Genomic DNA, 27,410 nt, shown 5'->3' on the forward strand with positions numbered 1-27,410 from the left:
GAACCAGGCAACCATTGGCCACAATTTTGTCCCTTAGCATTCTTAAGCCTCAACTTCCTACCACAACACCAGGAGCACCTGATGTGATGATGTGAAGACCCTCGGCGAGGATGAACTGAGAGGAACCTTGGAGTAGGACTTTACACCCCCATGCCAGCCCATACCAGCCTGTTCCAGTCACTGCAGCTGCCAGGAACACCCCGGGGATGGTTGTGGATGAGAATGGCCCCCAGAGACTCTTCATGTGACTACCTTGTCATCAGTTGGTACAGCTGGCTGTGTGGGAAGTATTAGGGGGTGTGTTCTTGTTAGGGGAGGTGTGTCACCGAGGGGCAGTCTTAGAGGTTTCAAAACACTATTCCCAGGGTTCTCCTTCTTAGGTTTGAGACATTGTTGCTCCCACCATACCTTCACTCTCCTGTCATGGACTCTAACCCTCTAGAACCATAGGCCCAATTAAGCACTCTTTTTTATAAAGTTGCCTTGGTCATGGTGTCTCATCGCAGTGGTAGAACAGAAACTCATACACTCATCATGATAGAACAGAAACTAATACAATCATCATGATACTTGATGAGACACAACACCAATTCAACACCTATTTACTCACTATGACCGTGCGTCAGATGGTATGTAGCTATGGAAAAAAAAAAAAATCCATGTACTCACTAAATTTGCAGGCCAAAGGGGGTTACTGTGAAGAAAGAGGGCTGGGGGAGTGTGCACACTGCTGTTCTGTTGGGAAAGGGCAGAAATGAATTCCTGAAGTTTATCAGTGACAACACTGCCATATTTTAAAGATTTTCCTCCTGCATCTCACGTAAGGCAACATCATTACATCTCCCCAACAATCCAGACTTCCGAGCATCCCGCATGTCCTCCTCCTGTGCTTCCGGAGTCTCCACCCCATAAGGGCACAGCGCAGAGATGTGGCTCTATGAAGCATGGCGGTGATCAGAGAAAAACCTACTCTGGTGGCTCAGTGTACATGGGATAAGGCTGCAGCAAACATCAGGTGACTCCCAAGTTTAAAGATTTAACGGATTTTGCTCCACAACCCTATTAGCGGTGTGCCTAATGGTAAAAGAGGCACAAAAGTTAATTACATTTATACTTCATGATGAAGTCCCGAGTCTCCAAAAGCACGTGCACAACCGCACACTTTTATTGTTTTTCATTACAGGCTGTGTGCTTCATTGCCCCGAGAGCCATGCTGTTGTCGGGGGAGGAGGCATGAGTAGGGAAAGCTGATTTTGTGGAGGATGGACCATCATGTTGGGATTGTGTGCTCACCAATGCAGCATCACTGTCACTGGACTCCCTGAATTCTGCCATTTCAGTGTGGCGCATTATTCATAACAGGAAATAAAGACTTAAAATATGTGGGGGTGTATGTGTGCATACACTTGTGTTCATGTGTGCAAGTGTGTGTGGAAACCAGAGGTTAACCGTGTTGTTCACCATGACATTATCCGCCTAGGATTTTTTTGAGATTGAGTCTCACAATGACCTGGAATTCACTAAGTAGGATACTGGGTTGGTTATCCAGGAAAAAAATCCAACTGTCTCTGCCTCTTCAACATCCCCATGCCTGTCTTTTGAATGTGGTTCTGGGTAATGAACTGAAGATCGCATGATTGCTCTGTAAGCTCCTTACTAGTTGAGCCCACTCACTGAGCATAACTCAAGATTTTTAAAACACAGCCTATAAAGCTGTTCACATACAACCATGACCCCCCCCAAACATACAAATGTGAGTGCAGAAGAAAAGAAAAAACCTGGTTGATGAGGAAGGACTCTGCACACATGGCAAGAACACCCCCAGCCAGTGGCCCCTCACCCTGCGAGCTCTGTTTTAAAGTATATTAAACAGATGAGAACTGCTTCCCTTTAACACATATGGTTCCAGAGACAGAAAAGATGCTAAGCTTGAGTGGAGACGTCTTCCTATGTCTCTCAGCATTGCAACCCTGAAACAAGCTGGGTTTCCCTTGGAGATTAAACAACGACAAAATTCGAGTTCACTGTTTGACTCATACCAAGGTGTTTTGTTCATGAAAATGATCCCAGCCCATACATAAGTGTGTAAGTGAATGTGAAAATGGAAATGTAGACTGTTTCCCCTCCAAGTGGGAAGACACAAGAAAAAGCCGGTTCACATCATCCATCATCCACTGATAACCACCTGGCCAGCCTCTGCTACCTCCACAACTGTTATTTCTGCACAATGCACATCTCACAGGAATCGCACAGATCCACACCCTCAGCTTGTCCTAGGAGTGATAAAGACAGGTATTTTCCTTTCAGTTCTCTTTCTCAGAGCTGGATGCTAGGAGGTAAGCATAGCAAAATCAACAAGACAGTGGAGGTGCATGCACTCAATCCCAGCACTCAGGAGGTAGAGGGGGGCAGAGCTCTGCGAGTTCAAGGCCAGCCTGGTCTACAGAGCAAGTTCTACAACACCCAGTGCTACATAGATGCTGTCTCAAAAAAGAAAAAAAAAAGAAAAAGAAAAAAGAAAGAAAAGAAAAGAGAGGAAAAGAAAAGAAAAGAAAAGAAAAGAAAAGAAAAGAAAAGAAAAGAAAAGAAAAGAAAAGAAAAGAGAATAGCTAAATAACATATAACCAGGTTAGATGGTTAAGATATGGGTCAAAATTTGAACCCAGAGCTCATTCCAATATGGCTCTCCACCTAAAGTAACAGAATGGCTTCAGGCCTTGCTCTCTGGTTATTGCCAGGCCTTTTAGGGGTGTATGTTACCAAGATGGTAAAAGAAAAAGAAAGAAAAGTTGGTGAGATGCATAAGCCAAAGATGCACAACTTGATGTGAGAAGTAAACCATGGAGTGAGGTGTCTTAATAAATCTCAAGTGCCAAGTCTTCCTCTCCCTGGGGTTGCCTGCTCCCTACCCCTGTCTTTTGCCTCCAGTCCTAAAGGTGCTCAGTACATGTTACTGGAGAGTCTTCAAAGGCTCACAGTTCTGATCTTCACTTAACACACGAAGAAGAAACAATCTAAAAGCCTAAGCCAAGGGGAGCATATATACTCAAGAAGTGTCATGACCAACATTTAAAACCTTACACTGAAGAGCTAGATGGACTAAAGTTTAGTGGAGAAGCATCCAGCTAGCATGTGTGAGGCCCCGTGCATCTCCAGGACCAGAAAACCACACATAATATATGCACTTCGGTGTATATATTTACACATATATGATATGCCCACACAGAGCATTTTATGGGCAGCATTAGCTGGATCACTTAAATTATAAAAGCGATATCCTTTCCAACAAAAATCATCAAGAAAAATAGAGATATACTAGAATTGTATTTTCCCATTTTAGGAGAAAGCTTTATTACTCAGAAAGAGAACAGAGGTGAATGCATCCCAGTTTAAGACACACAGGTTTGCATGGTGAGAGGGGTACTGGTTGGTTCTGTGTGTCAACTTGACACAAGCTGGAGTTATCACAAAGAAAGGAGCCTCCCTTGGAGAAATGCTTCCGTGAGATCCAGCTGAGGGGCATTTTCTTGGTTGGTGATCAAGGGTGGAGGGCCCATTAGGGTGGCGCCATCCCTGGGCTGGTAGTCTTGGGTTCTATAAGACAGCAGGCTGAGCAAGCCAATGGAAGCAAGCCAGTAAGGTACATCCCTCCATGGCTTCTGCATCAGCTCCTGCTTTCTGACCTGCTTGAGTTCCAGTCCTGACTTCCTTTGGTGATGAACAGCAAGCAGTATGGAAGTGTAAGCCGAATAAACCCTTTCCTCCCCAATTTGCATCTTGGTCATGATGTTTGTGCAGGAATAAAAATCCTGACTAAGGGGGGCTGGTGAGATGGCTCAGTGGGTAAGAGCACCCGACTGCTCTTCCAAAGGTTCGAAGTTCAAATCCCAGCAACCACATGGTGGCTTACAACCACCCATAATGAGATCTGACTCCCTCTTCTGGAGTGTCTGAAGACAGCTACAGTGTACTTACATATAATAAATAAATAAATAAATAAATAAATAAATAAATAGAAAGAAAGAAAGAAAGAGTGATTTCTTTAAAAAAAAAAATCCTGACTAAGACAAGAGAGTAGTTTTAAAAAAATAGATAGATAGATAGATAGATAGATAGATAGATAGATAGATAGATAGATAGATGAGACTGTGTAATAAAATTCTGTTCACTATATGAATGTCAACTACCTGACTGGTTAAGTAGACAGGTCACATCACAGCATATAAGAAATGGAAATGACTGAAACTGATTTGCTTGCAATGAGATGATAATCAATAAAGGGATATTTTTAATTGTTATATTTATGGCTGATAAAATTAGCTGGTTTAGGAAACACTGTGCCCCTTTAAAAACAGGAATTGTGATTTTAAACCATGAGTGTGACAGGTTCTTTAATGGGCTCACACAACAAAAATCAAAGGCGAGCCACTCATGCCATTTGAAATTTTCTGCCATCCACACATAACAAAAGGCAACAGGTCAAACTGCAGATGATGCAGCTCACCTAACAGCGCACCCCAAATCTTCTCACTGCATCGTGCGCTGAGCCAGGGTGTACCCTCCCACTTAGCCACCTCACTGTCACTGCCATACACACATCAAGCACCCCGAAGCCAGTTAGTCTGTAAGAGGTATTGGAAAACGCATTGGCAGCAGATCATTTTGTGACATCTTTAGCAAAGAAAATACCTAGAAAAAAAAAAAACCCAGCAGGTTCTATTTCAGAGAATTAACAATATCATCAGAGTTGGCTCTATTTAAGGGGATGAGGGGCTCAGTTAATGTATGCATGTGTTTATGAACCACAGCATACATGCACAGGTACGTTCACACACATGGAGCACAGAGGACAACCTGAAATATTAACTCCTCAGATGCCGCTCACCTATTTTTGATTTTGAAACTGGCCTGAAGCTCCCCAAGTTGGCTAGGTTGGCTGGCTGGGAACTGTGATGGATCCCCCTATCTTGGCCTCCCAGAGCTGAGATTTTAAGTGGGTCCTGGGGATCAAACTGAAGTCCTCTTGTTCACACAGCAAGCAATTCATCAACTGAACCATGCCATCCACCATCTTTGCTTCTACAGGCAACTTCTCCACCAAATCCAGACAAGGAGACTAAGGAAATCCTATAAGACACACAAGGCTTTTACTACTGAAACTGTAACTGTCTCCTTAAATTCAAAACAAAACCAGCATTCAGTCAGTGGTTAATCAGGCCTTTTCTGTGTCTCTGTTTTTAGGAGAAGGTTCCTGTTTCTTATTCTGGTTCTCAGTTCAATAGTTAGTTAAGTCTATGACACCCCCTAGGAGCCTAGCACCTCAAGAAATAACTTCATAATGAAATTATTCAACCTAAAGGAAACTTGTTGACACTTACCTCCTTTTTCCACTTGAACTTGGCAAGAGATACCTGTGGCTTTCAAAGACTCATGTCCAGAGATGAGGGCTTTTTGTATATGACCTTGAGCTACTATGGCGGACACAGCTTCCTCTACGGTAGTGGTTCTCAACCTTCCTAATGCCTTGACCATTTAAGACAGTTCTTCAGGTTGTGGTCACCTCCACCCATAAAATTATTTTCACTTTTCCTTTTTAATTGTAATTTTCTACTGTTATGAATCATAATGTGAAGACCCGTGTTTTCTGAGGTCTTAGACAGCACAGGCGAGTGGGGCATTTGGCCCACCAGACTTGTAGGTTGAGAACCACCGCTCTAGCAAGTTTACACCATCGCCATTCTACAGCAATGGTGTAACAAGGAGGACAGGACCTGGTCCTCCCCACACATACCCCAAGGATCCAAGAGAAACACTATAAAATTCCGCAGCTCCCAGTGAGATTCAAGGCTCGAAGGGCTGGAAAGGTCCGCAGTCTAGACAGACTCTCAAGTTCTGAACACTTAAATCCCTTCTCATTTCTATAGAAGTTGTTCCTTTCCAAGTACTGGTCTGTGGAGTACTGAAAGCTCTCATATTCAGATGTACAGTAAAGTAAGAAGTCTGGGGAACTGTGAGCAGGCTGCCATGCCTTGGCTCACAAGTCTCTTCTCCCTAATAAAACACACCATCAAGAGCTGTCGATATTCGTATAGGAAGAATATAAAGCAAATGCATGACATTTTTGACTCAGATAAAACATGTAGGCAACCTCAGCAAAAACAGTTCTGAACCTGTACAACCAAACCCCATCACAAAACGCTCCTGACATCCTAGAAAATACCTCTCTCCTATGATACACAGCACTGCACGCGCAAAACAGGATTGATGACTGTATCACCGCACATAACCACAAAGCCTCAACTGCTAACACCCCACAGAAACAATGCTTATTCAGACCACGCAAGGGAGAAGAGAATTGCAAGGTAATTTCTAATACCGAGAATCTCTATCCATATATAACAGCACCAACTGAAGCAAATCTCCCGAATTAACTTTCCAAAATGATTAAGGGGAACTGTGAAACATCACAGTTTATACAAGACAAGAAACATTTGGCTGCAAATGGATTTATAATTTTGCTAATTAAAAATTATCCCATTTTCACGTTGGATCCATCACTGCACAGAAACAGAAATAACCTCGCCATGCCAGAAACACAAGCAAATGATTAAAGTTCTACTAAAAAGGAAAAAAAAATCTTTAAAAGTTGGGAAAACATTTCATTAGGCTACAAATCAAAACCCGTCTGTCCTTGACATCTCTTTAATGTCTTCCAGATTCCACGTCGACTTTTTTAATCACTCACTGAATCACTCAGAAATTAAAATATGTTAAAATACTATCCATCTTGGACCTCTAACACAGTCCTTTGATATAATAGAACCTTCAGGCCCCTATATGAGCAATAGTCGCATACTACACCCTGTCTCTGATTTATGGATCCTATATATTTCACAATGAGAAAAATAATATTCCCAGAATCATGCCTTCATCAGTAAATCTGCTACATGTGAAGAATATAAATAAATACTAAAAGGGGCCACCGTGAACTCTCTCCTGTTACGTGTGCCAAGTAGACATGGATATAGCTTGGATTAAAAATAAAAATCATTTTCAAGCTTCCAAGGTGTTAACAACAAAATATGCTTTTCAAAGGAGAGAAAGGATGTGAGTGGCAAGAAGGGTGACTGATGAACAAGTAGTTCTCTGCAAAGCTAATGAAGGCAATGTTTACAGCACACTCTTATTTATTTACGCTTCCCTTCCTCGAGCCCTCCATGCGCCATGGGCGTCAGTGTTCAGAAATGGCACTGAAAAGCCCAGAACCTTCCAACTGCAAGTTACAGTAGTCACTGTGTCAGTGGAAACAATGAGTCACAGGCGTTCAACCTGGGATGAGCTGTGACAGCACCTCACATGTGTCACTGGGGTGTCATGTGACATGGCTGTTGCCATGGTGAGGCTCCATGTTCAGGAAATGTGTTAAGAATCATAGAAGGCACCCAGCCATCCCTCAAGATACTGTACATGCCCAAAAACGTACTCTGAAATCTTCCTACTGCCACTATCATTGTGATTGGCTTCCTCTCTGGGACGCATGCTGGATGGACGGGGAAGGCAAGTCACAGGGAAGAAGCTGGAAGGAAATGAAGCACCCATTCCTGGTATCAGGGAGAGGAGGCTGAGGCTGACAGAAGCTTCCAAACAATAGTTTCAAACAGTTTCAAAGAATAAAAATCAACTGTGCCCAACAGGAGGTTATTTTGTATTACGAGTACAATTTTCAGGCATTAAAACAAAGGGAAAAGCAAAAGATATCATAAATGGCATCATTTTTTAGGCTGAATGAAGAAATTATACAATTTAAGTATATATGATAAATAGTTCTTGTCACACTCACAAAGGAAGGAAGGGAAGGAGGGAGGGAGGGAAGGAGGGAGGGAGGGAAAAAAATCAAGTAAAATCAAATTCTGCAGTTGAACTTGTCTAAGCCAAGTCTCCAACTCAACCCAAGCGGCATTGCTTTTGACATCTTGAAACAAGAAGCAAATACTCACAGACTTCCTGTCATGGCGACGAAGGAACTGACTGGGAAGAAAGGACGGAACACTGACTGGTACTCACTCAACCTTTACCTTAGGGAACAGATCCATGGTTATCGCTAAGACTGCCTCACAGGTGCCTGCCTTCAAACAAAGACAAGCCTATTCCAGCAAAGGGAATTTACAACTTTCTAGCAGCAGACTCTCTAGATGCCAGCTTCCCAGATTTGAAATTTAGGAAGTGGGTTAAGGATAGTCAAAACATTTCACTTCCAAATGCAGAAGATGGTTTTGCCAGAAAAAGGCACCTTTTAAGTGAATTACAGATCAATAATGATACGCACACAAATCTGCTGGTGCCCTGAGAGGCAACCAAGGTGGTCATTGGGCACAAAAACCTACACAGGACAGAGATAGCATCTGTAGGAACGCAACACAATGAATTAGTAGGAGGCTTACCGGTGGCAGATTGGAGCCTAGCTTTTAAAAGAACTTCCTAGCTTTAAGGCTCAGCCAAAGATGTACATCTATAACCTATCTCCAAGATTCAAGGGCTGGAGACTTGGCTCAGCAGTTAGGAATTCTCACTACTCTTCCAAAGTACTGGTTTAGTTCCCAGCACCCATGTTGGATGGCCTACAGCCACCCATAACTCAAGATCTAGGGAATTTAATAGAAATTAAATGGCCTCCATGGTCAAAAGCACATGTGCACAGGCGCGCAGTCACACAAACACACACACATCTCACACAAACACACACACACACACACACACACACACACACACACACACACAAACATACCAAATAATGAAGTCTTAAAAAGAAAATTCAAGTACACCATACCTACAGTTATTCAAATACACTGAAGTCCACACAAGATTGAAGCATAAAATTCACACCGGGTAGAGAGAAGCCTTGAGATTCATCCTCCACTGAATGTAGAAATTACAAGGGTCTTTGGATGTGCTATGAATGCTGTGACAATCACCTGATGTAGACAGAGGCAGGCAGACCAGCAGGCAGACACAGACACACACTCTCACATCCTGAACACCCTGGAGGGGAGAATGAAATAGTCTACCATACTGACTACAAATCACTTTCTTAAATTTTAGATCAAGCTGCCAGGCTTTAGGGCCAGTCCTGAGCTGCTTGCTATTTATTGAGAATACAGTCTCTGCCGACTCTGTGTTTTCTGTCCCTTCACACTCTTAATTCCACAATCACCTAAAACTTCTCTTTCAAAAGTAAGTTGAAGTACAGAGAGATGTGACTTACCAAAGGTGATAGGACTCAAAGACAAGCTTTCAGATTAACAGCCTGCGTCAGCAACCACCGCACTTGGCTATTTCCTATTAAAGGTTCCACATCTTGGCCCTAGATCCTGGCATGCATTTGTGTTTAACAAAGAGAAGGTAAGCAATCTGAAGGGCTGTCAGCACACAACTACCTTTGAGGGCTCTCTCTCCCACTCCCTAACCTTTTTCATTACAATGAAGGCCTGTGTGAAAACCCAGTGTTAGTCTCAGAGAGGCTCATCTCCTCTCAGGATGTTTGTTCTCCGACTGCATTAACAATACGCTGGTTTACAAATCCTGGATGGCTGACAATCAGAAACTTTCCCTTGCATATCCAATCCAGTTTTACCCTGACACAGATGAGGAACAGTCTTCTCAACTACTCTCTGATTTTCTCCATTTCTCTGTTAGGCTTCCATCGCCCCTTAAGAATGGGATGTCGGGAGAACTGTGCCACACACAGTTGTCTTTGAACATTTCCTCTCACTCATAGCTCTACCCTTGGAATTGATGATGAAAAATGTCTACAAACTCTTCTTCCCCATTCCAATCCCCCCTACCTGGACTTGCCACCAGTTTAGAGGAAACACTGAGATACCCAACAAAATTGGATGTGTAACTCCGGGGCCTCACAACGTGAGACAAATTCTACCTCTAAGATATAGCCTCTACCCAAGCCAACATCTACCCAGAATTCCAGTCTCTTCTGATCATTCTTATGCTATACAAATTTTTTCACCTGATAAGGAACTACTCTTCTTGGAACTACTTTAATCAGAATATATTCTTAAGCTTTAATTATATATGCATTTATTGACTTGTTTGTGTGTGTGTGTGTGTGTGTGTGATGTGCACTACATACCTGTATAAACCTGCAGAGGCTAGAAGAGGAACTGGAGTCACAGGTGGTTGTAAGTCACCATGCGAATGTTAGGAACCAAACCTAGGTCTTTTGCAAGATTAGTAAGTTTGCTAAACCATTGAACCACCTCTCTAGCTCCCTGAAGATATATGTTAATGGTCATTTAAAAGAAAATTTCCTATTCATAATCACCATAACAATTCTGCTACAGCCAAGTACCTACCACTTGAACAATAATTCTGTTTTCTTAAAACCTCTAAAACTTTTATTAAAGCCGGGCGTGGTGGCGAACGCCTTTAATCCCAGCACTTGGGAGGCAGAGGCAGGCGGATTTCTGAGTTCGAGACCAGCCTGGTCTACAAAGTGAGTTCCAGGACAGACAGGGCTACAGAGAAACCCTGTCTCGAAAAACCAAAAAAAAAAAAAAAAAAAAAAAGACCAAAAACAAAACACTTGTATTAAACATTGCATTTAAGCAATATTATCTGAGAAACAAGATGATGTGCTAATTCTATTTTTGCCACAGATTTAATATACACTGAATGTATTAAAATAATATGTAAGTCTCTCCTTTTTAAAACTTTCATTTGCATCTACTAGGAAACGTAAACTTTCCTGGTGTGGTATGCAATGGCTTCTAGAACATTCTGGCTGTGAAGGGAATAGGGACAGATCACACAATGGGTTTTTAATGTCCTGCTCCTTCCATGGCTTCTCTTTCACTGGGTTAGCCATTCCCAGCCTTGCTTCTACCTCAAAAAGGAGGAGAGGCTCATAAAATGTCACTCTAAATTAATCAATACCAATACAGGACAGCTTACCTCAAAATGGAAAGTATTTGCAATGTTTCTCCCATTGAAAGCCCATGCAAAGCTGCTAAGTGTGGAGCTGTGCACACGCTGGAGAGGTAGAGAAGCAGCAGCTCCTTGCTGCTCCCTAGTTGGCCAGTCTAGCCTACTTGGCTGATCTGGACCAATGAGAGACCCTGTCTTGTAGGAGATAGATGGCAAACCTGAGGACGGTCTAGGGTGGTCTTCTGTGTTCCACTGGTGTACATCCATGCACAGGTGCACATGCAAACACAGAACACGTTTTTAAAAGGGGGTTGGAAAGATGCCTCAGTGGGTAAGGGTGCTTGTTCCCAAGCCTACCAACCTGAGTTCAATCCTGAGGACCCCTGTGGTAGGAGAGAAATGACTCCTGCTAGCTGACCTTAGATCTTCAAGACATGGGCAATGTGGCACCTGCATCCACCCTACATACATAACACCCAGTGCGTGCGTGTGCAGGCACCCTACATACACACACAGATATACACAGTAATTTTATTGGTACAAATAACAGAATCTTATGATTCCTGGGTACTCTCTGACCTCTTGGACGAGGTCTTGGCAAAAGCCATACTCCAGGCCAAATCCAACTTGCTACCAATGAGCTACATGCAGCTTTATTCTTAAATGGACGAGGATGAAATGAAAACAGTATTACTCCTTTATGACATGGGGAAAAGGCCTGACATTCATATTTCAATGTCTATAAATAAGTGTGACTTTGGAACTCAGCCACGCCCACTCATTTGCATATGGCCCTTGCAGCACTGCTCCATGGTGCCAGAGGGGAACAGCTGTAATCACCCAGGCAGCTCATAAACCTAAATCAATCATTCCTTTGTTGTTTCTAGAAAAGGACTGCTCTTCTCGAACAGAGACAGAGAAGCCAGAGTTGCCTTCATCCACATAACACATCTGATTTTCATTCACAGTGCTGAAGTCAGAGGACATCCTTGGGTCCTCTGCCCCATCCCGTCTGAGACAGGGTCTCTTAACTGTTTGCTGCCCTGTACCACAGGCTGTGAGCGTCTGGATTCTCCTGTCTCAGCCTCCCATCTTCCCACAGAAGTGCAGGGATTACAAACATGCACTGACGTGTCTGACTTTCACCTGGCTTCTGGGGGTCCGAGTTCAGATCGCCAATCCGGTTTTCACAGCAAGTACCTCACCCACTGAGCAGGCTCACGGTGGTGCACACACACCAGTGCCACTCCGAGCTACCCACGCTCAGTTTCCACCAGCCCGAGCACCGGCCTTCTTACTTTCCCGTGCAATTCGGTAGACTATTTATTAACCACCCTACAAATAAGCTAGCCTGACACCTTTTTAAAGCGGCAACATTATTAATTAAAAATCTGCCGACACCCATGCACAATAACTTCCTTATATCTTAATATGCATATCCATAGACTGATTATAACAGCGCTGAGAGATTGACAGGAAATGACTGAGAGTAATGGCCCAGAGGAGACACCGCATTGATCAGTAAATAATACACGTTTCTTCAAACTGTCTACCTGCATATTTACACATGTCAACTCACACGGGCTTTTATGACAGAATGCTTTCTTCAAAGATCTATGTAAAAATTCTAATACCAATTCAAAATAAAATTTTTTAAATCACACACACAAAAAGCACCTTCTGAGGCTACAGAAGGTGGGAATTTTATCCGTCAAATAGTACAACCTGGAGCTTTGACCCTTTCACCTGCAATGATCCTGATCGTTAAAAGAAAATCTGCAAATGTCTCAGGAGCTCAAAACATATTCCTGGTCATAAAGTCATAACTCTGCTACAGACTTTTCACAACCTTGCCCCCACTTGCCAGATGAGAAAACTGAGACTTTAGAAAGATCAGTGTGTTAGCCAGGCTTAATACTGTTAGGGAGATCTGAAGCTGTCCAGCCTGGTTCAGTGATCATGTTCCCTTGAGAGAACCTGTGGACCTGACAATATAAATATAACACTGTCCCTGGCAGTCTCAGTTTGGGCAGGTCTCAGGCCAAAGCATTGAGAAGTGTGCCCCACCAAGTACTTGGAGGTCACTGAGAAGTGTGGCCCCCAAGTACTTGGAGGACGTGACCTCTGGACTGAAGCTCCTGCACCATGCTCCCTGACAGAACCGTTCTCTCTCCATCCTCATACTGGATGCAATTCCCACTGCTGAAGAGAAATTGCAGTTATCTTCCCAAGTCTACACGAGGGAACCCCCACACCACCCAGTAGGCCTGAACTCTCCTCAGAGCCTCCACAAACCTGCTGTCTACCAATACCTATCTATACCTGTCCTGATAAATATCTGGCCTCCCTTTCCCCCCACCCCCTTAAAGCCCTACGTTGAGGCCTTACAGAGTGAGAGAAGAGAAACGGAGTCTCAAGCTTAGGCTTCCTTCAGCTACTATGACACGATTCAGGGGACTATTAGAGGAAGATCTCTACCACAAGTATTATAACCCTTGGCCTGCCACAATTACCCCAGTATGTCAACTCCTGCTATTGGGTAGGTTAGACACAGAATGTTCAAGGACCAGGTAAACCACTGTATCTGCATTGTTTAGAAAATTAACTCAAGGCATGCTGCCCCTCAGTTTCCCATCCTCTCTGAGTAGGTGCAGAGAAACCACAAGTGGCGTGTCACTCATGGTTATATAACCTAGTCTGCAACTTTCAGAAATATATAGAGAAAAGTTCCCTTATTAATACCCAAGCGCACCTGACGTTAAAAATAGTATGAAATCCCACACATTCCTGGAACGAGTCTCGGCTGCCTATGCTGCAGCGCTATCCAAAGAGCAGAAGTCCCTGTTGCCTATAGGCATGGGCCATGAATGTCACACACAGCGCTCAGCCTTCCCACCACCACAAAGGTCTCACATCAGGTTCCCTCCAACACCTGTTCTCTCTTGGGTTGGGCTAATATTCCTATTACGTTTATGTTCCTGAGGGCCAGACACTCAGGCACTGCTGCTCCAAGGGGCTGCCAATAGACAGAAAGGCATTCCACACTGAGTCATTCCATGGCCAGAATCTTGGCTAGAAAATGAGAAATACAGGGGGCAGGGGGGGAATTTGGAAGAAACAGTTCTCCTTTCTGCTATGGGCTTCGTGTGCAGAGTGAGCTTCAGTTTCACGTCTTTGTGTGTGTGTGTCTGCTATGTGTACCAATGCACACACAGGCATACACATGAAGGCATGTAAAAGCTAAAGGAGGATATTTAGCAGTCCCTGCCTCTGTCCCCTGAGACAGGGTCACTGAACCTGAAGCGAGGCTGGCAATGAACAAGCCCCGATAATCCTAGACTTCGTGGTGCTGTGGCTGAGGGGAAGCCTACGGTCATACTCAGCTTGGCAGGTGGTGCTGGGAACTTGAACTCAGTCCTCACACCTGTATGGCATGTGCTCTTTCCCCCTGAGCTACCTCTCCAGCGCCATAGTCCTTTTTTTTTTTTTACTCTCTCAAAGATAAATACAAACTACACAAGCTTCATTGCGGAGTAGCATAAGCAAACCCTGGATGGCCATGAAACACACTAGACCAGGAGCATAGCAGGTGCTCAATAGTCAGGTCGATGTGGACCCTGGCCCAAGCCTCTGTAGGACCCACTTCTGATGCTCTGCGATTCTGTACGTGGGACCTGAGTACTTCGCTTCTGCCTTGACAATAACTCCAGAATGATAATATGCACCACACAGAGGTGCTGTTAGGAGTAAATGAGATAACCAATGTGGTACTTAAGCTAGTGCTGGGGAAAAATAAGTGTCTAATGGATGTCTGCTATGATTACTTCCTACAAACATTACTAAACTCACAGAACGCAGGAGGGATACAAAGATTCCATCTCATGAGCCCGTTCCAATCAATCAGACAGAACTGCATAGCCTACTGTGCAGAGAGAAATCTAAGAGCCGCCGGCAGAGCAGAACACGGCCAGAGGTCTAGGAGTTTTGGTCAGCCTTGACCAAGGTCAAGCCTTCTGAAGAAGGGCTGAGAGGTGACCAGCCCACATCTTCACCTGCGACTGCTTTCCAGAACTCTGGTGACATAATCAACACAAATAATAATACATTGCACACTGAAATGAAATTAAAATGTACATTAACTAAATGATAGCTTAAATGTGCTAATTGCTCATTTTTCTTTAAGAAGGAATTAAAATGATGGCAGTTCTCAACAGGCAGCTCAGAAGCCTGCATATGAAACGAGGTGGAAATTTCCTTCCCGTGGCCTCTGCACAGAACTCCAACCAAGTTCACAGAAAGCACAGTGGTTTTATAACAAATGTGTGATATAGCCTAAGTTCCTAGAATCTTACCCCATGAAAGGCACCATGTATGTGTAGATATATAAAAAGGCCGAATTCCTTCCTCCCAGGTGTTACAGCTTATTGGGAAGCAGGCTTTGCTCGAGAAAGGAGAAGGGAAGAGTTACCCCTCAGGGTCAGCACCTGGCACCCGCGGTTGCCCGCCCGCCCGCCCTTCAGGAAAGACACTGTGTTGGCAGAATTAAAGTCACCCACCAGTTCTCACAGCTCCACTTCCTCACCAAGTCAGAGTCAGGCTTGACACATAGGTGAAAGGAAGATGAGAACAGCCCCCCTCCCCCTCCCCCTCCCCCCGACTGATCTTCTCCAAACATCACAGAAATTAAAAACAAATGAACCCCACAACGTCACCATGGGTCTCACCTAAAACACCCAAACCAGAAGAAAAGAAACCAAGGAGAAAAGAAATTACCCAGCAGACTCAGGGGACAAGGTGTAGGCATGTTTGTCAAAGAATCCTCTGGACATGAGGGTGTGGACACAGCACTCAGGAGTTAGAAGTGAGAGGACAACACAGTACAACACTGTCTGGGAAAAAAACAACAGGTTGAGGATGTAGCTTACTTAGCACAGTTTAATCCCCAGCACCCAAAATATATATGTATGCATATATGCATATAGATGTATACTTACGCATTCATATATTAACAGCTCAATATCAACATTGCCAGCATTTGAGCATACCAGGACACACTTGTGGAGGTCAGGGTACAACCTCGGGAGTTGGTTCTCACTTTCTAGCCTGTTGAGACAGGACCGCTCTAGCCACTTCTGATCTGCACTTCATGCACCAGGGCAACTCGCCTGCTAGCTTTCAAGCAATCCTACTTCAGCCTCCTCCTCCACTGTAGGGATGCTAAGACTGTAGATGCAGGGTACAACGCACAGCATTTACGGTGGGTTCCAGGGACTGAACTCAAAATCCTCAGGCACCCCCACCTAACGCTCTGCCACCTCCCTCACCCTCACTGACAGAGGAAGCACAGGAATGTGACATAGGAAGACTTTCAGTGACTGTGTGCCAGTAAGGGTGAGCTGGGCAAACAAAGGCCAACTCGAAAGACTCCTCTAAAGCTACTGGCTTTACACATGACGACATCTCCGATTTCCCAAATGGTGAGCTGATAACCTACAAGATTGTGGGTGGGAAATCCCCACAGACTAACACCTGCTCCCAGTGCCCGCCCCGAGCACACTGACCTCCTGACACAGAGGGAAACGATAAAATCCTGGATTTAGCCAAGAGATGCGTGTAGGTGTCAAACGAACAAAAGCTACCCAATAGATTAAACGTTTATTCTAAAGCAAATTAGTATGTCTAGAAAAATGCTTCTATAACCCCACAAGGGGCTTCCAGAAGAATGGGGAATACCTGCAACAGAAACACAGATCTCCTTTATTACAAAGTTGGGTCATATTCTCATTCCTAGCCTAATTTCCTATATCATAAGAACCTATATTCAACTTTATAAATAGCATATAGCAAGAAACATAAATTTAGTTAATGCAGAGATTTAACAGATTTTTTTTAAATGAGCGAGAAACGACTGTTTCAGAGCAAGTATCAGAAAGGGTTCTTTCTTTGAAGCTATGATTTTCCCTCTGACGCCACCTCCTTGGGGACATAAGTAGAGAGAAATAAATTTCACAGCTAATATATATGAAGTAACATGTTTAACATTATCCTATGAATTTATATCTACCTACACCCATATAAATTTATTCCACATAAACCGTCGCCTCCAACAGAATTCATTAAAATAACGTCAGAGCTTCTGAATTAAACGCAATCTTCTAATTGGAATTTAATCTTACAATAGTAGTCGGTGGGCTTTCTTTTTTAATTGACAAACGGAATAATTCATTCATGAGCTACATGGTTCCTTCTGAAGGACATAACGGCACATTTGACACGGGTTGGCTGGTCACTGCCGAGAGGCTAGAGGATCCTTCACGGCTGTCCTGCTTCTGCTAGTGAGCGGGACGGGATGGACACCGTCCACGCTGAATAAACGCGTTGCTAATATATTCCATTATTTCCATGAAAATGTCATGTTAATTTCTGATCTTCATCAAGCCAGACAATGGCTTCTATCATTGGCCATTAGCCAATTAGCTATGTGGAAAATATTCCACCAATTACATTCCTTGTATTAGGTTAGGGGCTGGAGAGAGAGGAAAAATAAATGTGTTGAAAATACTGGGGAGATAAAATTTAAGTTGACACTGTCTCCGCATGCTGGAGCCCAAGTTATACAATCTGATAGGCAGCTGCCAGTGCTTATAAATGCTTATTAAATCTCGCTTCTCTTTATGGCATGAGCGAAGATCTGTATTTTTACCAATATTAGCTTCATTGTGTTATGAAAGAGACCAAAATACTTAAGATCATTCTCTCCAGCTTATAAGACATATTATATAGTTTATTAAATTGTTAAAATTACTTTTCAAAGTCAAAATTTCACAAACTGGAAGCTTAAGCACAACCAAGTAGCTTGGCCGAAGTTGACATGCTGCAACCCAAGGTGGCCCAGAGAGGGAGGGATGTGTCGGCTTGCATTCCTTTCTCAGACCTCTGGCAAGCTGCATGCATCTTCTCCTAAAATGTGAATGGTTGTGACCCCCTCCCGAAATGATTTGTGAAAGAAGCAAATTAAGAAAAGAAAGCCAGGCGTGGTGGCACACGCCTTTAATCCCAGCACAGAGGCAGAGGCAGGCGGGTTTCTGAGTTTGAGGCCAGCCTGGGCTATACAGAGAAACCCTGTCTCAAAAAGCCAGAAAGCCAGAAAGCAAGAAAGCAAGAAAGCAAGCAGGAAAGCAGGAAAGCAGGAAAGGAAAGAAAGGAAAGAAAGGAAAGAAAAAGGAAAGAAAAAGGAAAGAAAGGAAAGAAAGGAAAGAAAGGAAAGAAGAAAGGAAGAAAGGAAGAAAGGAAGAAAGGAAGAAAGGAAGAAAGGAAGAAAGAAAAGAAGGAAGGAAGGAAGGAAGGAAGGAAGGAAGGAAGGAAGGAAGAAAGAAAGAAAGAAAGAAAGAAAGAAAGAAAGAAAGAAAGAAAGAAAGAAAGAGGGAGGGAGGGAGGGAGGGAGGGAGGGAGGGAGGGAGGGAGGGAGGGAGGGAAAGGATGTGACTGTTCTTAAGTTTTACTTAAAAAGCAAAGGATGTCCAGATTCACAAAGTACACAGCCTCTTGCCTGATTTGAAGTGAGGTGGGTTTGTATTTTTGCAAGTTTCTACTTCTTTGCAAGTCCAAAGTTAAGAATGTGATGAGAAAGATCAAAGAGAAACTGAAACTAGGAAGATGGCACGTGCAAGGCAAGCATAAGGGCCTGTGTTGAGATCCCCAGCTACCACGTATAAAAACTGTACTTGTAATCTTAGCTCTAGGAAGGTAGAAACAGACTCAACAATACTAGCCCCTTCTGTAAGTTCCAAGCAAGGAAGAGACCCGGTTTCAAAGAACAAGTGGATGCTGTATGAGGCTGACCCACGAGGTTGTCCTCTGGCCTCAAAGAAACAGAGACAGACAGACAACAAGACAGACAGGGAGACACACAAATATACAGACAAACTGAACAAAAACAAGTAGAAACCTCATGAACAATGTGAACAAACCCCATACACCATGTTATGCTTACAGTCTCGCCAGAGTTTAGTGGTAGGGACAGTACAAGGCCAGATCACAGCCTGACAAACAAGCCAGAACCTCTGCCAGCCCTCGTCAATCTTCTCAGGAACACTATGCAAATCCAGACTGTTATTATCACATTTATTAATAACCATGGCTAGCTGCCTATTAAATATGCAACAGACTTAGCCGCTCTTCACTCCCTGCCGCAGACAGGGAACGACACTAACTAATGGTTCACAATCACACCAGGCAAACAGGAACCAACTCAGAGGTCTGCCAGGTGAGTGGGGGCCTTAAAGAGCCACAGCCCACAGGCAGACAGCCTCACTTTGTGTCACAGGCACTGTTCAGTGACAACACAGATTCAGGACATTACCCATCTTCTGACCCTAACAATTCTGCTATGATGATCTATGGGCAAACCTTTTATCTCAGTTTCATTCCCCTGAACTTCAATGTGCCATTTAAACCGCCCACCCCTGTGGCTCTGACCTGCCTCACCATAAGGACACATTCCAGGAAATGCTTCACTCAGAACAAGAGTTGATGATGAGACTAAAGACTCCAAATGATCAGCTATCTTTTGGTTACTCAGTAGACTGTAAGTGGCACAACACTATGAAGGAGGTGACTCTGAAAGGGCTTAACCAGGTGTGCAGCACCTGGGCAGGACAAGTCACCGCATCACAGAGAATTCATCCTCTACTGGGCCTCAAAGCCCACTCAGGGCACAGCGGACGTAGCAGAACGAGTTCTAGCTCACAGGGCCTCTACTTCTTACTAAAACCACAGCCACGGGACGTTCATTGCAGTCTGAGAAACACAAGCTAACACTGCTATTCAATAGGGCCTCGTGGTAGCTTTTGATTTGTTTTGTTTTTGTTTTTGTTTTTTTCTTTTTCCTCAAAGAAGCATTTTCCATCACAGTCCTTCTGACTGATTTTTCCGACAGTCTTAACAACTGAAATTGACGAGCAAAAATAAGCCGAGTATTCAGTAAACCAATTCATGTGGTTTTGTTCAATTTCATACAACAATTTCATGACAGCGAGACTGAGTCAGACTCTCAGTACTGAAGTCAGGGGTGACAAGTAAGAGGCTGGGCTCCGTCACATTTCAAGAACTTCAGAATTCCAGCCATTTCTATGGATTCTCCAGATGGATTCAAGCTTTATTCTCAACTCTACCTGTGCGTGTGCCTAACGTGTGCCATCTGCTCCCCATCTACAGGCCATGCACCAAAGCCTGGCGAAGGGCTCTTGCTCTGGACACCCTATATAAGGGAGGGAACCCCAGACCTGGCTAGGGACCCCCCCACAATGATCCCACTGAGCTCTAACACCCCAGGACTCCACTGGGCATTTTTTAATTGTACCATGGACATCATCACCTTTTGTTTAGCGTTAATTATTTGCCTACTTCTTGACAATGAAAGAAAAACTACTGCGCAGACAGTAACAGGATGATATTTTCTCCCTGAAAAGTATGGCCAGTCTGATATGAAACAGGAAAGCCAGCAGGCTTCTGAAGGACAGGACAGTTTAAGCAGTGGGTCTTGTCTAACGTTGGGTGAAACCAGAGGTTTGTCAGCATGCTACCGGGCTATAAAATCTACAACCATCTGCCCCCGACACCTGGGTGCCTAACAGTGTTTTCAAGAGACTCTCATCACCAGAAGACATGTCCTGACAAGAGAAGAAAGTTGAGGACCAATTCCTATGTCTACTTGTAAAGAAGTCCAGGGAGCTCAGCAGCCGGCTCAGACTGGGTGGGCTTTGGCAGTGCTGTTTGTAAATGAAGAAAGTTTGAGCAGACTCCCAGAACCTTCTTAGTACAGACACCATCTGACCCATTACCATACTTTGTACAGAATACAGGGAATCAAAGGCAAGAGATATATACCTGTCAGTTCATTATTAAAGTTTGAATATGTGATCTCTCTGACCTATTCTGCTTCTCCCCACGATGCGTGTTTTGAATACAGTTCCATTCATGAGATGAGTTTATGCCAATGGTTCTCAGCACCTCAGTAAATATCTGACAATAAGTTGCTCCCATAAATTGGCCCTATTCTAGGACAAAATTAGCACAAGATGCCAGACATTCCTCCACAAACGTCTCCCTCAATAAGCTACTGGGTGTAAGGGCAGGTCACGGTCACAATTATTCTTTATTATGGGTAAGCACTGGCTTCTGAGGAACATGGTAGATCATATCCAATATGGAAAGTACGCATGACAGGAAAGCGTCATGCTCCTTCTAATGTGACACCAATGACCTGATGAGGCTGGTGACAGTGGTAAAAGTCCCCAAATATTTTTAGGAAAGTTGCCGAGAAATCAAACCTTACAACCCGTTGGCTTTCTCAGGAGCCCATTATGTGAGGGTTGAGGATTGGGATGCTGTCCATGAGGAACCTGGGACTCAAGATGAAGTAACCAGAGCCTTACTGCAGCAGGCCTCGTGTCACTGTGAAGTTATGATAGGACTCAAAAAGCAAGTATGCAGACACTGGTGCATTCGTGCCAACATCTCAAGTGCCCACACCTCAGCGTCTTATTAGAACCAAAAGGATGAGCGAGAAAAGCTCCCCCTCGTCTTTCCTCTGAGTTCACTAAGAATTATCCCAAAGGGTTTAACAATGAGATCAACACAACGGTGTGTCCCTGCTCTCAAAACGTGGGAATCTCCCCGCAGTGGGCTGCTGTCTTCACTGGCTTGCTTGCTTGCTTGCTTTTTTCTTTTCTTTTCGGCTTGTGACTTTCCAGAGAGTAGTCACCAACTTTCACTCACCCTTTAGGCTAGCAGGCATCACACCCATCCGCTCATGGTTGACCGCAAGGCAGAGAAGGGAGCGCAGCCCTCACCATGGCCGAAAGGGTTCCCTCGGAAACCAGGAGAGTCAGCAGAAGCTCCTGGGACGCTGCAACACAAGAATATTTTTTACACATAACTAAGATGTAACTTCTAAAACCACTACTTCCTTAAACTTGCAAACAACAACATAGACACCCCTCTAGAGATGGAGGAAACGCCATTCTGACGGTGTGGCTACAGCAAGCGTAAGGCTCACAAGCAGGGGTTAGAAACTGGCTTTCAAAGCTTTCAAAGCTTTACATAGGTCATTATTTTTTTTTTATCTTGTTTTTGTTTTTGTTTTTTCCTGAGACAGGGTTTCTCTATGTAACCTTCGCTGTCCTGGAATTCACTCTGTAGACCAGGTTGGCCTCGAACTCAAAGATCTACCTACCTCTGTCCTACACCCCCAAATGTTGGGATTAGAGTGCCCCCCCCCCCCACACACACACACACACACACTCAGCTTTCTATCATTTTGGTTTGGTTTGGTTTGGTTTGGTTTTTTTCGAGGCAGGGTTTCTCTGTGTAGCCCTGGCTGTCCTGGAGCTCACTCTGTAGACCAGGCTGGCCTAGAACCCAGAAATCTGCCTGCCTCTGCCTCCCAAGTGCTGGGATTAAAGGCGTGCGTGCACCACCACTGCCTGGCCATTCTATCATTTTTTAAAAATAGCTCAGAATCTCAAATGCACTATGTCCCATCAGAAAGTGCCTGGGTAATATGAAACCATGTTAACTTGAATCACATATATAAAAGCACCTTTTCTTATTAGATCCCGCTCTTTGCTAAAGGATGAAAAAAAAATCATGCAAAATTTATTAAAATTAATGATTTAAAATCATTTGAGATGATAATAATCATTAAAAAGAAAACTAATACGAGAAAAAGTTATGATCCTTTATGTAAAATAATTCAATTTTCATCTTCAGATGGCCTAGAGTTCTGCAAGGATTATACTCACATAGGCATTTCCCCTGAGAGAGAAGATACACTGTACTGTACTGTACTGATTGAGGAGCCTCAGGCCTGCCCTCAGAATTGTCACTGCTGAACTGCATGGCCCTAGAGACCCTTTTAACATCTTGAGATTCTAGCCCTGAGCTTACCTACCTCCTCCTACTGTTCTTTGCCGATCTATCATAAAGCATGATTGTTTTTAAGGAACTTCAACTATTAGCTTCTCCTTTAAACATCATGATTAAGAGGTTTATGAAATGAATCACTCTTATGTCCAACTGTCATCAACACCAAAGCTGGGCTGTGGGCAGAATGTTGCAAGCATTTAGAAAGACTTTCACTCTGGCGTGAGGCCCTTGTACTGTTAAACTGGCACTCAGAGGCAAACTGCATTCCCGGGGTATCCAGAGGCAGCTTCCCGTCCTCCCCAGACCACAGCACCAACTCCAGAGAAACCGTCTCAGGCTATTCCAGACTGAATCTTCTTGGCCTTTGGAGATGGTAGCGTTGAAAGCTGTTCAAAATGCAGACAGCGGGCCCTGAGACTACAGGAGATACAGTAACTACAACAACAGACCGTACTAAAACCAAATGACAAGTCCTCTATTCCAGTTGGCACAAATATCCTTGAGTCCCTCAAATTATCTCCCAAATTTAGATAAGTTCCCAAAACTAGGGACTCTACCTCACATAGCAAAAAGTCATATATGCTAGGCTGGTCCCTCATTCTCTGAGTAAAATCCAAGCACAGTTTAAAGAGCCCTACATAATCTGCTGTCTCAAAATCCCCTGATATGACCTCAAACTACCAATTCACCTCCTCACTGCTATCAAGGCAGAGCTTCCTTCTGCTCAAAATGAGCCATAGGTCTAGTGACCTTATTAGTCCAATCCCCTGAGACCCTACTACTCTACTCCTTATGGGGGGGGGGATTTAAGAAGGGAGGGGATGTCTTTCTCATCTCTGAGTATTATGGGTGTAAGGCACATAAAGGGACTGTCCTGACCAATATTGTAACCATAATGTTCAATTTGCCTCCTCAAGAACTGCTGGCAATATTTCCAAACCTTTGCCTCACTTATTCAACCTGTGTTCCTCACTAGACTATCAGCCCCATGAGATAAAGGCTTTGTCCATCCCTTCAAAACTCCCAGAAAAGGACTGCCACATAAATGTTAAGTCAACAAATGACTCAAAATTAATGAACAAGCATCTCCTAAAATATCACTGCCACTGATGGTCATCCAGGTAGAAGGCACCATCTCAAGGACGTCACAGTTCTTCTTCCATTTCATAAAATCTGTGTTACAGGGCCAGAGAGATAACTCAGAGGTTAAGTGAACTGGCTGTGCTTTCAGAGAGACGGTTTGATTCCCAGCACTCACATGGTGGCTCACAATCCTATGTAACCACAGCTCTAGGGAATATGACACCTTCTTCTGGCCTGTGTAGGCACCAAACATGCAAGCTATACTAATACACATGCAGGTAAAACATCCATACACACAACAGTGTATTATAAAATGTCTAATATAGATACCAAGGCCCAGAGAATCCCAGTTTATTTTGAGAAATGTAGACTTTATCAAGCCACTTCCCAAATACAGAATCTCAGATCCTGAAGCCTGACAGTCTTCTGAAGCAGGCTGGGACACCTCAAGAAAGACATTCACCTCTCTTCAAGGAAACCTCCTTTTTAGTATAGGAAGCATAGGGGCTTCGGTCGAGCGCCCCCCCCCCCAATCACCAGACACAGAGCACACAGCAGGGTTTATGGCGCATTCATACTACAAACACTTCTTTCCTCCCAGAAGAATTCCAGAATTGTTGAAGAGGAGGAGGAGGAGGAGGAGGAGGAGGAGGAGGAAGAGGAAGAAGGAAGAGGAAGAGGAAGAAGGAAGAGGAAGAGGAAGAAGGAAGAGGAGGAGAAACAGCAGCAGCAAAGGAAGGTTAAAGTTACTCTTGTCTTTGATGCCAGAACAATTTCAGAAGCCCAGAGGCACAGTAGCGCCAGTGAACAGCAGACGGGGAGGGGTTAACCACAGGAAGTTTCTGGTCAGTTGATTCCTTTCTAAAGGAACTGTTTTCAGTGAGTTTTAGAAGGAATTAGAAACTGGGATAGAAGTCCAAATCCCTACTAAAAGAGCCTGGGGCTAGGCAGCAAGGGACCCGGCAAAGCAGAGTGCAGACAGGGCCCTAAGTGACTGGGGTAGCTTTCCAGTCAAGTCACCTGTGGGTCAAGCCACAGCCTGGGACTCTACTCAGCAACTCTGACCTGCATCACTTAAAATGCAGAAGAATAACTGGGAATACCCAAAAATAAAGGACCAAGTTCCACTGTGGTTTGTGGGACAATTCTGTTTGGTTTTGGGATGATTTGTTGAGCGTCCGACATAGAAACTCTCCACTTAGCTCTGGAACTAACTAAAAACACTTAACTGTTCTGAGCCCCAGAAATGGGGAGAAAAAAAATACAGCCACCGTAGAAAGACAGATATCCAAATAGATTATCCAGAACACTGCCCAGAGGCAAAAGCTGTCTACCTAGAATTGTATACCCAGAAAAACTATCTTTCAAAACAGAAGGTAAAGAGAGAGCCTTTCAGACTAAAAGGGACTTATCACTTCTTTATAAGGACAATCTGAGAGATTAATGGCAAGCTAAAAGAAAATTAGTTCAAAGGTTGGTTCTTTGATTTCAGTATGTAGAGGCATGCTACAATGGCAGAGGGGCTTGAGAGGGGCACACAAATGCACTCACAGAGCCAAGGGGAGGACTCAAAAACTTAAATATATATGTATATGTGTGCACACATGCTCTCACTCGCTCATGCAGACACACATTTGTACACAAGTGCACACATACACACCCTACAGTACCAGGCTTCCCACTCGAGCGCATTTCTTCTTCCCTCACACTGTAATATGACAGTCATGGAAGCCAGAAGCAGCCCATTCAGACTGAGGCAGTAGCCTCAGAAGCAGAACCCTGCACTCCACGCAGACCTTCTCCATCACCCCATTTCTACCAGACACTCCAGGTAACTGCAGCTCACCGCATTTCTCCCTGAGCCCTGGGCCAAAGCCCTTGGAGCTCAGTCGTGGGCAGTTTTGGCTGCAAGCCCCAGAGGCATTGTTCTCTTCCACTCCCCTAGAGCCCCACAGCGGCCCGAGCCCAGGAGGTCAGCTGTAACAGGGCTCCAACCTGCTAATCAAGAGCTGCAATAAATTAAAAGCCCATTAAAATATTTTAGAAAGAGCCTAGAAGTGCTCAAACATTAATTGTGCCATATTCAATCTGTTTTCCTAGAGATTTGAAAAGCCAGATTACCACCCTGGGGGTCATTAGAAAGAATGAAGCTTTCTCCCTTTTCCATTTACATATTTAAAAATGCATGCATCCTGGCAGTGGTCAGCAAGTCCTTTCCAAGGCTTTGCAAGTCCTGTGGCTACTTCCAAATGCCACTGTCTAGCCACGCAGAAGGGAGGAAGCCCGTGGGAGCCTGCCTTGTTTTGTTTTGCAGTTTCGTTTGTTTTTTAAAGCAAAAGAGCCAAAGCCCAGGGCCCTTGGTTGCAAAACAGCTCTGGGAAAAACAGGTAGAGGCAGCAACAAAACAACGGGGATGTTTTCTTGTTTTGTTCTCCCTGTTTATTCTCCCCTGAAGCAATCACTGCTTGGTACAAAAGTCTGCAGGGAGCTGGGAAGAGCAGCTGCGGTTCCCTGGAGGCCAGGACCCGGCAATCAAGTTGTTTACCAAACACTGCCAGGCACCGGGAAAACAACAACAGCTCGGGTTGGGTTTGCATCTATTTTTCAAAAACAACCTCCCAAAGCCTGGGTTGCCCGGGAACCGCCCTACTCGGCTCTGGCTGAGAGGAGAAGGGGGAAATGAAAGGCCCTGGCTGCACTGACTGACTGCCCGCCTGTTTGCCTGCCTCCCCCAAGGTCTGCATGTAATCAGGATTCCATTTCTACTAAAGACAGTCTATCCGGAAAGGGAGGACTGTGGGCCAGCAGAATTGCAAGCAGTGTATTCATGCATGAGGCATTTCCAAGCTTACATTCCAGTGAGGCTCTGTCCATAAGCCTCCAGGGGTGGTTTTCCATTTTGATCAAGCAAGAGGGTCTACTGGGGCTTTCTAAAGCACAGGTCCTAGCTGTTTATTCAGGAGGTTGATCTAACACAGGGCCTGGGAATGTCTAGAAAGTTCTTAAGTGATGGTGGTATTCCTGATGAGAGTCTCTTCTGTGAAGCTAGACACCCCTCTACTTATCCCTGTGGAAGATTAGGAGCTATGTTTTCTAATCAGAATTCTTCTGAGTGGCCCAGTAGGGAGAGCAAGACAGAGTAATATGCAGAGATGTTTCCCAAAGGAGATACAGTGGTGGGTCTCTATTGGCTTTCCAGGTTGTCTGTCCAATACTTCCCACCCTGGTCTGGGTCCAGAGGGTTCCCTTTGGCTTCTAGTTGGGTTTAACCAATGACAGGTGTCATCTCTGTAGTATAAGAAGTCAGGACATTCATTCCCCTAGCTCTGGCACTGCTGGGCACTGCAGGTTGACGAAGCACCTCTCTGACTGGGCACAATTCCTGCCTGGTAGTCAATACCAATTACTGCTCCCCTGTACAGGCTGAGACCCACCCTGCCCTTGTCCCTTCCGCTTTACAA

The 27,410-nt window shown here is 44.3% G+C and overlaps 1 protein-coding gene across 15 annotated transcripts in view; it reads right to left on the reverse strand.

Annotated features, from left to right (window-relative positions):
* The window catches only part of Foxp1 (forkhead box P1), a 597,405-nt gene that overhangs the window by 488,157 nt on the left and 81,838 nt on the right, over positions 1 to 27,410 (reverse strand). For all 15 annotated transcript variants that reach the window (XM_006505316.4, XM_030255064.1, XM_030255065.1 and 12 more), the window contains one exon: positions 21,718 to 21,847. The gene's annotated coding sequence lies outside the window, so the exon portion shown is untranslated. Of the gene's footprint in view, positions 1 to 21,717; positions 21,848 to 27,410 lie in introns of those variants that run through there.

This window comes from Mus musculus, chromosome 6 (genome assembly GCF_000001635.26).
Source record: "Mus musculus strain C57BL/6J chromosome 6, GRCm38.p6 C57BL/6J".
Taxonomy (NCBI): domain Eukaryota; kingdom Metazoa; phylum Chordata; class Mammalia; order Rodentia; family Muridae; genus Mus; species Mus musculus.